The sequence below is a fragment of the Numenius arquata genome, chromosome 29, assembly GCF_964106895.1.
Source record: "Numenius arquata chromosome 29, bNumArq3.hap1.1, whole genome shotgun sequence".
In the NCBI taxonomy this organism is placed as follows: domain Eukaryota; kingdom Metazoa; phylum Chordata; class Aves; order Charadriiformes; family Scolopacidae; genus Numenius; species Numenius arquata.
In genome coordinates this window covers 180329-192758 of record NC_133604.1, presented here as the reverse complement: position 1 = coordinate 192758, position 12430 = coordinate 180329, and positions in this window count along the sequence as shown.

The following is a 12430-nucleotide window of genomic DNA, read 5'->3' as shown; positions in this document are numbered from 1 at the left end:
GCAGCGCTACGTGAGCCACCGCAGCCCTCCTCCCTCTGCCTCAGTTTCCCTTTCCAATTCACCCCCCCGCCACGATCCCTTGCTAGCAGTGAGGGGGATGCAGTGGAGACGGGGATGCGATGGGGATGGGAATGGGGTCGTGATGGGGAATTGGTGGAGACAGAGATGCAGTAGGGACAGGGAAGTGACGGGGACCAGCAGGCAGTGGAGACAGAGGCAGTGGGAAACAGCGGGGACGGGGACGTACCGGGGAAGGAGGCGCTGACGGCAGCTCCCCACATTACTGGGTGTGGGGGGGGTCCCCAGGCCAGGCTTGTGCAGGAGGATGGGGCAGCGTGGGGCCAGGGGCTGTGGGGCATGGGCTGGAACGGGCTGGGCCCCATCCCTGCGGGGAGAGCGGTGCCCCCCAACCCCTCAGGGTGAGGGGCCAGGCTGGCAGCCTCCCACCCTCCCCGGGAGGTGCTGGGGGAGCGGGGGATGAAAGGGAATTGCAGAGCAGGGCAGCGACTGCCGATGCAGCCAGGGCTATCGATCGCGGCACCAGCGCAGTCCGGGGCTGTGGCCAGCACAGGGGTGTGGGGGAGACCCTCACTGCCCGAGCCCCCGGTGCAGCCCCAGGAGGATGGATGGGGGTCTCGGAGCCTGGAAAAAAGGGGCACGGTAGAGGGTGGGGGGGCACATCAAGCCACTTCCACAACAGCGCTGAGGGGAGCCAAGGTCACCCCCCTGCCCCCTGCCAGCGCGGTCGGCATTCCGGGCAGGTCCCACTCGCACCTCGGCTTAAATATTAATGGTTCTGCTCCTGCGTGGTTGGGGTGCAGCACGCACACACGTGCACGTGAACCTCTCGGCCACGCGTGTCCGTGGGGGTCCCAGCGCCGCCTGGCCCTGCACGGGGGTGTGCAGAGCCCCCTCCCTCCCCGGCCGCACCGGTATCTATCCCCTGTGCTGGGGAGGGACGTGTCCGGCTCCACGGCCGGGCTCTGGCTGCCGTGCACCAGTCGTGTGTTTGTCCGGTACGCTGGGTTTTGACTGTTACACACACAGGCGCTGCTGCATCCACGCGTTACCCCAAGACAAGGATAATACGGTTTTGCTGCTCTCAAGCCCCTTGTGCACTTTTCTGTGTGCGTGTGGGGCTGCACGGGGCTGCCGGGCGTCCGCAGGCACCCGTGTGCCACTCCGCGTGTGCGCAAGGAGCCAGGCAAGGATGCAGGAAGGGCTGGGGGTGGCTGCGGAGGGACTAGGAAGGCTCTCGGTGCCGGCATCAATTTGGCTTGTCAGGACCAGCGGTGATGGCCACTCACATCCCATTTGCTGGCAGGGCCAAGTGCCGTCAGCTGCTCCCCCGAGACCCACGGTCACCTTGGTGGAGGGGAGCAGATCAGCAGGAGGAGGGGGGGGACGGGACCGGCTGCCCCAGTGCGGGCTGCGAGGAGCTCCCAGCACCCCCAGAACAGGGCCATGGCTGATGGGTACCATCTGAAGGCAAAACAGCCCCTGCCCGCGCCGGGACAACCCTCACCAAAGGGCTTGTCCCCACATCCACCCTGTCCCCAGCCTTGGTGAGGGTTGGTGGCAGAGCAGGCGCCGACCTGCTGATGGGGGGGGGGGGGGGGGTCTCCATCTCTCCCCATGGGTGGAGGGTCAAGCCGGTCTCTCCCCTGTCACCCCACTGCCTTCGTTAGTGCAAGGAGATTAATTGGAGGTGGTGAGCGACAATCCCCGTGGGCCCGCTCCCCCCGGCGCAGCACAGCCCGGGGCGGTGTGGCATTTCCAAAGGTTAGCAGCAAACAAGGTGCCTCTGACAGCTCCCATTTATCTCGCCGGCGCCGCGCGGGTGCTAATGCGGTGGCAGGGTGACGCGGTGACGCAGTGGGGCTCTGCTGGGCTGCGGGGAGGGACCCAGCAGGCGCCCCAGCATGCCGAGGCGTGCAACGCGCGTCCCAGCGACCACACCTGGGTACGGGGCACGCCTGCTCCCGTGTCCGTGTGCCCGTGCGTGCACCCACAGGCGTACCGAGATTGCCCGGCGCGGGCCCGCGGGTGAATGCAACAAACGCCTGCGGTTGCTCGTGCACGCACGCGCCGCCCCACACGCAGCCGGATGTGCACCAGTGCCTTCACGTGTCCTGCGCATCCCTGCGAGCACGCCCGTGTGCACGCATGCACAGCAACACACACACACACACACACACACACACACACACACACGACGCGAGGTGGCTTTGCGTGTGTGCCTTTGCGGTGGAGCCCCTGCCCCTCAGCGGGTCTGTGCACCTCGGGATGAACGTGCTCCTGCACGGCAGCCCCAGCACGTGTCAGGGGTACGGCCATGCCCCTGCCCCGCTGGGCACAACTCAGCGCAGATGGGGCTGGTGAATGGCTAATGAAAGTCCTCGTGAGGCAATGATGACTCCTTGGTGCCAGGGCAAGGAATTAACCTGCCGCTGGCCACATCTGGGCTGGGTCCGGGCTGCTGGTGGAGCTGGGAGGAACCTGGGGGGCAGCAAGGTGAGATCCAGCCTGGCCACCCATCCCTGCCTGGGGGGGCTGCGACAGAGGACGTTGCTCCTCCGGCAGCGAGGACTCAAGGGCAAAAGGACGGGGCTGCGGGATGGGGAGTGGGGCAGGTGATGGGGGACCGGAAAATCTCTGGAGAAAGGACAGAGACCCCATCTCAGCCTCACAAGCGCCAAAGGAGAAACCCAGTCGGCTGTCCCCAGCAGCCACCCCTGTGTCCCACTGACTCCCAGCTCAAAGGCGTTTGAAAGCCCGTCCCTGGCCAGCAGCTCCTGGGCCGGGGTGTCCAGGGGGGCTGGAACTGCCATGGACATGGTGGGGCGAAAGGGACACCACGCTCTGGGGGATACCGAACCTGCCCCAGCCCCAGGCACGGAGGGGTCGAGCAGGTGACAGACAGGGACAAGGCAGGATGCGCTCAAGCACGGCCACCCTGCCACGCACACAGTCGCGGTGACGCTGGACAAATCCTGCCCTGGACGTGAGCTCAGCGCGACCACCCAAAGGCCTCCTCAGTCCTTCCTCTGCCTCTTCTGTGCCGCCGCCGCTGCAACCACCAGCGGTTTGCAGGCACCCGAACAGATCCCAGCGGGCACGGGATCCTGCAAGGGGCTGCAGGACCCCCAGCACCAGGACGAGCACAGCACCAGCACCAGCACATCCTCGGCGGGGGGAGAGCTGGGACGAGCTCTCCAAAACCAAATCCAGCACCGGGGTGGTTACAGCACCGCGGAGCTGCCAGCACCCATCCTGCACGCGCTGCCCGCAGCGGCGGCAGGACCCGCAGGAGCCGCACCGGGGTCCCGCTCCCGGTGACACCCCTGCCTGAAGCGACGCTCGCTCGAGGGCTGGCGTCACCTCGCGCGGGAGCACAACCCGCGCAGGGCCCGGAGAAATCAGCTTCCCACAGACGCATTTGCCTTCACCCCCTAAACAGACACCTCGCTCCTTGCAGACAGAAAAAATATGCAAATGCTGCAGCTTTATTAACGCGCTCGGCACGCGCTGGCTAATAAATATTTCATAGCCCGAGTAGGACTTTTTTTTTCCCCTCCTTCTTCTTTCTTTCGTTTTGGTTCCTTTTCCCTGTCACTCGTTTCCTGCCTTTTCTTTTCTCAGCCGTTGTTTTATTTATTTATTACTTTTAAGGGCTTCATGGTGAGACAGGAGCTGGTAGGTGGCTGGGGGGGGGAGCAGGGAAAAATGTACATCCCCAGTCTCTCCCCCCACGGGCGAAAAAGAAAAGTGCTGTTAAGAGCAAAGGAAAAAATATAATAGAAGGGAGGAGACAGCACCAGGCAAAGGATTCAGGGCTTGTGTGAGTCATTGGACTCAAGGAAGAAAAGAGAATGAATGAGAAAATGAGGAGATAAACGGAGCGGGAAGGGGGAGAGGGGCGCGCAGGCGGGTGCGCACAAGCCAGCGGCGAGGGGACACGGGGGCGGCAGGAGGGACGGGGACACGCGGGCTGATGGGCTCAGGGGAAATGGAATCCCACTCGCCCAGGCAGCACGTTGCCAGCGTCCCCTGGAGCAGCCACAGCCCGGAATGCCCGGCTTGGCTCGGCCAGAGGGACCTGGCACCGCACGGGGCAGAAGGGGCTGGGGGTCAGTGGGGCGAGGGGCCGGCGTGGCGCTGCATGCCCAGCGTGAGCCCCGTTCCCGTCCCACGCGGTGCCAGGGCCGGGGCACCCTCGGCTGAGCCCCCTCGCGCTCAGGAGCAGGCAGAGGTGGGCACACGGATGGTGTGTGGAGGCAGAGCCAGCAGGGACTGGTCCTATGTCGCTCCCGCATCCTGGGGTGCCCAGCGTTCCCCCACCCCCGGCCCTTGCGTCTCTGCCTCAGTTTCCCCACGGCGGAGCAGGCTGCCGGGCTCCCTCCACCCCTGCCCCAGCTCTTTGCAGGCGAGGTGTTTCTGGGGGGTGCAGCGAGGTGGCAGCTCCCCTGAGCCCCCCTAAACCAGAGGCACCCCAGGCCCCCAGAGACGCAGTCCCCACCTTCTGCCCAGCTGCCTCTCCTCCCCCCCAGCCCGCCCCCACCCCCTCGCCTCACCATTTCACTTTATTATTGCAATAAATGTAGCCATAAAAGTGGCAGGTATCGGCGTGCGAGGAGATCGCTTCTCCTGAGCTATGGAAATGTAATTTCGAGTGTGCCCGGGAAATTTTATAAGATTGTATCAGGCGGGATCATAAATTGCATTTCCAGCCCCCTCTCCCCCCTGCACCACATGCCCCCCCCCCCTCCCCAATGAGACACGGCCGGTACGAAGGTCACCGTGAAGAGGGGCAAACGCGGGACTGTGCCCTCAGAGGGGACCCCCTCACTGTGCCCCCCAGCACTGCACCCCCCAAGCTGCCCCCGTCTCCCCCCCCCCAGCACACTCCCAGCCAGCCAGGGTTTATTTCCCCAGAAGAAGGAAGGGAGGGAGGAGCAGCGGCAGGGACACAGCTGTCCCCTGCATCCCCCCCCCCCCCCCGGCGGCAGAGGCTAATTAAACCTCCCCAGGGCCATCAAGGGCATCGCTGGGGCCACAGCTCCCCTCGGGCTGTGCCATCCTGGGGTCACAAGGACTGTGCCCCACTGCAGCCGGGTACCGGCTCCCGCCAGGAGCCAGGGATGCGGTGTCCCTGCAGCCCCCCGTGAGGGGTACCGGCAGCCCACCCTCCTCCTGGAGCCCCCGGGGCCGGATTCAGCCCTGCTCTGCGGGCACCAGCCTGCCCAGGCTCCGGATGAAGGGTGTAAAGCATCGCTCCGGCCGCCGAGGAGCCGAGGGGGCTCCAGGAGCCGAGGGGGCTCCGCTGCCCAGTGCCGGGGGGGCCAGGAGGAGGAATGAGAGGGTCTCTGCCCACGGGGACACCCGCCGCGACCAGCCCAGCTGCTGTGACAGGGGGTCGGTGCCGCCGGTGGCACCGGGCTGAGCAACCTGCCGTGCCCCGGGGTGTTCAGCAGCCAGCCCCTGTCCGAGCAACAGGGTCTGATGGGGATTTATTTGGGGAGGGGAAAAATTAATCACCACCACCACCCCCCCCCGCGAGCGCAGCAGGGCCCTGCAGGCTCTTTGCAGCTGATCGTTTCCGCAGGCTGGGTGCTCGTTTCCACAATGACTTTCCTTTTGCAACAGCGATCAGGAAAAAAAGGCGGGGAGGGGGGAACACGGGCAGAGGGACGTGATTATTTCTTTAGCAGCAATCCAAGCGGCTGGAGAGGAAGCTTCATCTTTCCTGGGCCATTTACCTTCAGCGCCCGAGCGCGAAGGCTGAGCCAGGCAGCTCTTCAGAGATGCTGGAGCTTGGCCAGGGCAGGCGGGGGGGGGAAAGGCTTCGGCTGCCGGGGGTCTCAGCGAGGCATCGCCCCGCCGTTGGGCCACCGGTGACCAGGACTGGCTCCCGGGGAGGAGGAGCTGTAGATGCAGGGGGGGCAAGCGTCATTAATCTGGGAGTGTTAATTGGCATGGGTGTGATTAGCAGCGGGGCTGACGGGCGCTCAGCTTACGGCTTTGCCGGCTGCCTCCCGTCCCAGCCCAGGCCACCCCCTGCCAGCCCCCCCGCCAGCACCCGGCAGAAACCTGGCAATTAAAAACAAGAGTCGGGGGGGGAAAAGCAATAAAGCAGGCCCCGGATTCCAGCCGGAACAACAGAGTGGAAGAGCAGGAGTGGGTCTGGCCGGGGGGCACCCCTGGGTGCCCCCCCCCTCCCCAGCTGCGGCTCCCCCCCACCTCGGCGGGAGGCTGAGCTGCACCACGCTCCAGGCTCCAGCCTTATTGAATCTCCCAGCTCAGGGTGCAAAGGGCACCAGAGGGAAGAGTTATTAAAAAAAGGGAAATGAGTCGCTTGGAAACCTTCTTTCGGAATAACAGTGTGTGTTTGTTTGGCGATAGATTAGCTCAGCCATGCTGAGCACACAGCGCCCGCCGCAGCCACGGCCAGCCCGGGAGATCCGCAGGAGCCCGGAGAGGGGGGATGCTCGGAGCTGCTCCCCCGGCCCCGACGGGCACCGTCCGGGCACCGTGCTGTCGGGACTGGTCCCTGCGGCTCTGTGCCCAGAGGGACCCCTGGCCAGACGGGGGCTTGCAGGGCTGCGCCACCACCCAAACCCCATTTCCCCTCCCCTGGCCCCAAATGGGGTACACATCTCCGAGCCAAGACAGGGTCACATTCTCCCCGTTAATGGGAGCTGGGAGGGGGTGAATAGGGGTGTCCTTGCACCAAAAGGGCTGGCAGCATCTGCTTAAGAGCAAAGCCATCTGTCAGCCAACAACCCAGTGGACGCGTGACAGCTCCCGGGCGACAGCAAGGGAAAGGGAATGAAGCGGGGCGAGTGTCCCATCCCACCGGCCTTCTGCTGGCACGGCCACCAGCACCGCAAGGCAGGATTTTCCTGGGAAGGGTTAATCCAGGAAGGAAAACCTGCCAGCAACACTCCAGGTGCTTTGCAGACACCCGCTATCTCACCTCCTCCCCCAGGAAGGAGGGAAACCGAGGCACGGTGGGGGGAGGCATGTTCCTGCAAAGGCACAGGCGGGCAGCGGGGACAGAGGAAAGACACCCATGGTCCTGGCTCCAGCCCCGAGCCACTGCACCCCACTCTCCATCCCGGCTGCACCCTGCTCACACCTGCCTGCTCTGGGGCCGGTGGTACGCCGCCCCCCTCCACCGCTGGCTCTTGTTCAGCATCTGGTGTGGATCAGGCCATCACCTGGGCGTCGGGGACCAGGGGGCCAAGGCTGGCATCCGCCTCCTGGGAAGGCCAGGAGGTTCCTCTCTGCAAAATCACAGCCACCCCTTGGAGCCCAAGGACGCCTGCCCCAGCTGGGGGGTCTCTCCCATTGCTCCCGGGTGCACCCGGGGGGCTGGACGAGACCCAAACCAGTGGGAAGCCAGGCCAGCCCTACTCCGAGGGACCCCCCAAGATTTAATGCTCAATGCACAGAAAAAAATTCTAGTGCAAAAACATAAACCAGTGCAAATTCTAGTGCAAAATCATAAACCAGCAGCCTGAGGAAGGCTGAGGCAGGGAGATCACCTGTAGGGAGCACTGGGCAGCATCCCCCCCCCGCCGTCTGCCCAAGCGCTGCCATCCCCAGCCCAGGCACAGGGAAGAAGGCAAATCCCGGGGAGCAGCAGCCACGAAGGGCGGGGGGGCCAGGGGAAGGTGATCTGCACCCCACGGCGGAGACAGGCCCCCGCTGGGCTGGGAGAGCTTGTCCATCCCAGCGGGGAGGCGCACACCCAGCAGGGACAACCAGCAAACACACAGCGTGGCGCAGAGGCCCCCCGGGGGTCTGTCCTTCCTGCGGCAGCGACGCTGGCACAATCGCACACCCGGGGCCAACGCTCCCGCTGTACCCCAGGTGCTCGCCGGGGAGGGGGGGCAGCCACATCTGCCTCTTTGCCCGTCGATCCCACCTCAACCCTGGCCCCGGTGGGACGCGGCACCGGGGGGGCTCAGTGCAGCAACCAGGGCTGGGGCTGCTGCCTCCCGTCCCCCGAGGGGGGGCCAGGAAAGTTTTGCCCCAACGGGCCCAGGGGACTGAGGGGCAGGAACAGCTCCATCTCCCTTCCCCTGCGCAGACCCCGGCCCCTCCTGCAACCTGTCCCCACGCCAGGGAGCCCACAGACCCCTGGCCAGTCCCGGCCCTGCACTGCAGAGGGGTGGGGGCTCACTGCTCCTGACAGCACCCCCGGGGTTATTCCCCACGCACGTGGCACCAGGCTCCGGCACCCGCGTGTCCACCCTGTGCCCCGGGACGGTCCCGCTCCCCCCTAGCTGCGAGCCCCCACCTCACCCCCCCCCCCAGCGCTGCTGCCTGTGCGGGCAGGGAGGGGGACAGGGGCAGCGCCCTGCTCCTGATTTCATCAAAACAAAACCATTTGTCTTGAAGCAGCTCCAGCACCGACAGATGCTCTGCGTTAGATGGACACGGGGGGGGGGTGGGGGGGGGTCACGCAGAGCCACCCCCACACACAGACACACGCACACACATCTATCCATCTCTATACGCCCAGAGAGGAGCGTGCCAGAGAGAGACAAGTTGCAAGAGCCTTCGCCTGGAGGGTAGGGTTGTGCGGGGGGGGCGGGGGGGGGGGTGTCCCTGATGTGCATCCAATTCCCGAGAGGGAATTGACTCGTTTGATTTTATTCATGAAACACAGAAAGTAAAAATGGAGTGTCAGGAAATCAGATCTGCTGGGTGATGAGCCCGGCCCCCCCGGCAGAGCTGGGGGAAGATGGGGGGGGGGGCACAAATCCCCCCATTGATGACCACCACAGATGCTGGTACCAGTTGCAGCCATAGCCCCCCAAGCCCGGCAGCTCCTGCTGGGGGAGGGAAAGCCTCACTGGGCTCCAAGAGGAGGTGGCAGAGAGGGGACACGCAGGGGTGAGTGGCCGTGGGAAGCATTTAGTACCTGGGACCGGGGGACCTGATGGGGAGGGCTCTGCGGGTGGGGAGGGGGGCTCTGCGGGTGGGGAGGGGGGCTCTGCATCCGCAGCCTCTCCTCACCCGCCACACACAGGCAAAGGGGCAACAACAGGCAAAGCCCCCCCCGCCCGGCTCAGGAAAGCCAAGCCCAAGTCCCTGGGGTAAATGTGCCGACCCCCCCTGGCTGAGGGGGCTCCCCGGGGACGTGGAGGGGATGGAGCTGGCGGAGAGATGCCCCCCCTCGGCAGAGGTGAAGGCCAGGCCGGTGCTGGAGCTGAGCCCGCACCAAGTCAGGACAGAAATGAGGCATCACCTCTGCAGGTGGTTCCAGCGCTCGCACCCTCGGCGGGGCCGGGGAAACCTCTGCCGCCCCAGCTCGGGGTGCAGCAGGGCCCCCCCGCGTCCCCCGGCACCGCCGGCCGGTGGGGGTCCTCACCCGCCGCCCTTCCTCCCCTCCCCCCCTCCCAGGTGCGATGCAGGTGCGGGGTGCGAGACAAGTGCACCCCCCTGCGCTCACGGGTGCACCCGCCCCCCCCCCCCCGCGGAGCCCCCCCCTCGCAAAGGGCCCGACCCGCCCACGTGCGGCCGCCCCCACGCTCACGAGCGGCTCCGTCTCGCGCGTCTCGCTGCCCCCCCCCCCCTCGCCCCCCCCCCACCTGCCAGACGGCGCCTTCCGCACTCTGCAACGGGGGGGGGGGCTGCTGGCAAGCGGAGGGGTGCACGGGGGCTGCCCCGGCGGCGGGACCCACCGCTGCTCCCGCCCCACGGGGACCCCGACCCCCAACTCCGCCCGGTGTCCGAGCGCGGTGCCCCGCACCCCCGCGCCGAGTCCGGGACAGCCCCGAGCCCGCTCCAACTAGGGGCGAGCGGGATCCCACCCCCCCACACCCCTCCCGCCCCCGTTCTGCAATCCCTGCCCGGTGCCCCCCCCGCCATACAACTCTCCCATCCACCTCACTGCAAAAGCCCCCCCCCCCCCCCGCCCCGTGACTGACCCCCTCCTCAGGATGGCACAAGCCCCTCCGCAATTGTCCCCTATCTCTGTGACTGTCTGAGCCCCCAGCGATGCCCCCCCCCCTCACTGCACGTCTCCCCGGTAGCCGCACGCCCCCGACCCCCCCTCGCTGCACGACCTCCTCCGCCAGGACTGCACGTCCCTCCCCCCCCCACCCCCCGGAATGGCACGGACCCCCCCCCTCCCGGAATTGTACCACCCTCCCAATAACTGCACGACACCCTCCTTTCCCCCCCCCCCCCCCCCCGGAACTGCAACCCCCGCCGGTAAATACACACACACACACACACAACCCCCCCCCCCCCCCGGAACCGCGCATCCCCCCGGCGGCAGCGGCAACTTTGCCGGCCGCGGGCGGGGCGCGCTCGGTTCCCCCCCCCCGCCCCGTTTCCCCCCCCGCCCCGTACCTGCAGCAGCAGCCAGGGCCCGAGCAGGGGCAGGCGGCGGCGGAGCATCGCGGGGCTCCCGGGATGCAGGGCGGGCGCGGGGAGGCGGCGGCGGCGGCGGCGGCGAGGGGAGGCAGGAAGAAAGTTGGAGACTTGCTGGGGCCGGGCGGCGCCTCCGCGGCGCCCCGCCAATCCCGGCCCGCCGCCCCCGCGGGGGGGGGGGGGGAGCACCGGGCACCGGGCGGCGGCGGGGGCGGCTCCGGGGGGGCGCCCCGGGGACCCCGCACCCAGCGCCTGCCCGCGCCCCGGGGCGTCCCCGGGCCAGCCCTGTGCCCGCGGAGGGGCCGGAGCCGGGGCTGACCCCCTCTGCCAGGAGACCCCCCCCCCCCCCCGCACCCCGGGATGCCCCCGGTCCTGTCCGGGGGGATGTGCTAGGACCTGGGGGGCGCGGTCCTGCCCATCTCCATCCCGCCCTGGGGAGGGGAGAGGGTCCCCTGGTGCTGCCCTCTCCCCAAATAACTCCAGCAGAGAAGGGGGACCGCCCCACAGGAGGGTCTTTGGGGGGGGCAGCCCCCAGGCCCTGTGCACGCACCAAGGGTGCCCGCACGCAGGCACCGATGCCTCGCACACCCTGGAGCGTGCAACCCCCCCCCCCCCCCACCCGCAGCACACACACCGCGTCTCAGGCTGGACACGCAACCTGTGTCACCTGCGTGTACACATGTGTGTGCACACGCGTGTGCTCATCCCCCCAGCCCGGTGCCGGGCTCCTCGGAGGGGTCTGTCGGGTGTTCTCATACCCCCCCCACCCCCGGCTCAGCGGGGATCCCGCCCCAACACTATCACTTTATTGATATTGCTATTATTGTCACTGTTATTACTATTATTATCTCCTCGCCTTCTCCGGGAAGCTGCCGGCAGGGGCTTTGGTCTCGGCGGGGCTGGGGGCAAGCACCGGCTGGGGGGGGGCATTGCAGAACCGCACGTACTTGTGGAGACAGACTGAATAAAAGGTAAAGGAGAAATAAGCAACGGGAAGGGAGAGGGAGAGAAATGAAGGGAAACGAGAGGGAAAGGAATGAGAAAGGAAAGGGCAGCGCCGACGCGGAGCAGGAGGATGGAGGAATCCTGCCTGGCACCGCGAGGCTGTGGGGCCCCGGCCGGCCCCATGCCAGCCCCACACAGTCCCCACAGCAGCCCCACAGCAGCCCTGGGCAGTGCGGGATCCGCGCTGGCACCCAGCCCCAGCATCGCCCCGGCAGGGGCGTGTGGCACCGGGCGCTGGGGGGGGTCCGCAGCCGGGCGCAGGGGAGCCCTCCCCGAGGGAAGGTCCCGTCTCCTGCTGCTGCCGCGGTGCCAGCGGCTGGTGTGAGAGCCCCTTGCCAGCCCCACGGCCCGTGCTCCCCACTCCTCCTCAGCTCCCCACAGCCCTCGCTGGCCGGAGCCTCTGCGCCCCTCTCCCTGCCCAGCCGGGTTCCCCCAACAATCCCCCCAGGGACCCAAGTGCTGGCTCCCCCCCCCCCCCAGGTGCCGCAGTTTCCCCACTGACCCCGGGGACGCAGAAGGGGCCCCGCGGACCCACCACCCCACATGGCCAGGGCCTCGCCCCACATCACTGGAGCAAATTCCCGGGGGGGGGGGTCCCAGTGTCCCTGACAGTCTCAGCAGGGAGCAAAGGGACACCGGGGTCTGTGAGGGGCCCAGGGGGCTCTGGGAAGACCCCTCCCATACAATTAACAGCCCACTGGCCTTAGATCTGGGGGGGGCAGGGGCATGGCGAGGAGAAACAAGTGAAGTATTAAAAAAATAAAAAAAGATCGAGGCAAAAGAAGAGAAAAAGGGGGGGGGAGAGAGAGGAAAGAGAGAAAAAAAACCTCTAGAGGAGATATAAGAAACCGATAAGTGAACAAAGAGCCGGTATTGAAATAGATCTGAGGGCCGCGCCGCGCTCGGGCCGCGCCGGATCCCTTTGCAGAGGGGTTTGGGGGTTTTCAAAGGCAGCAGCCGCGTCCTCAGCTCGGCATCCGCGGGGGCCGGGGGGGCTGGTGCCGAGGCGGACGCTGGCGAGGAGGGTGCTGAAGGT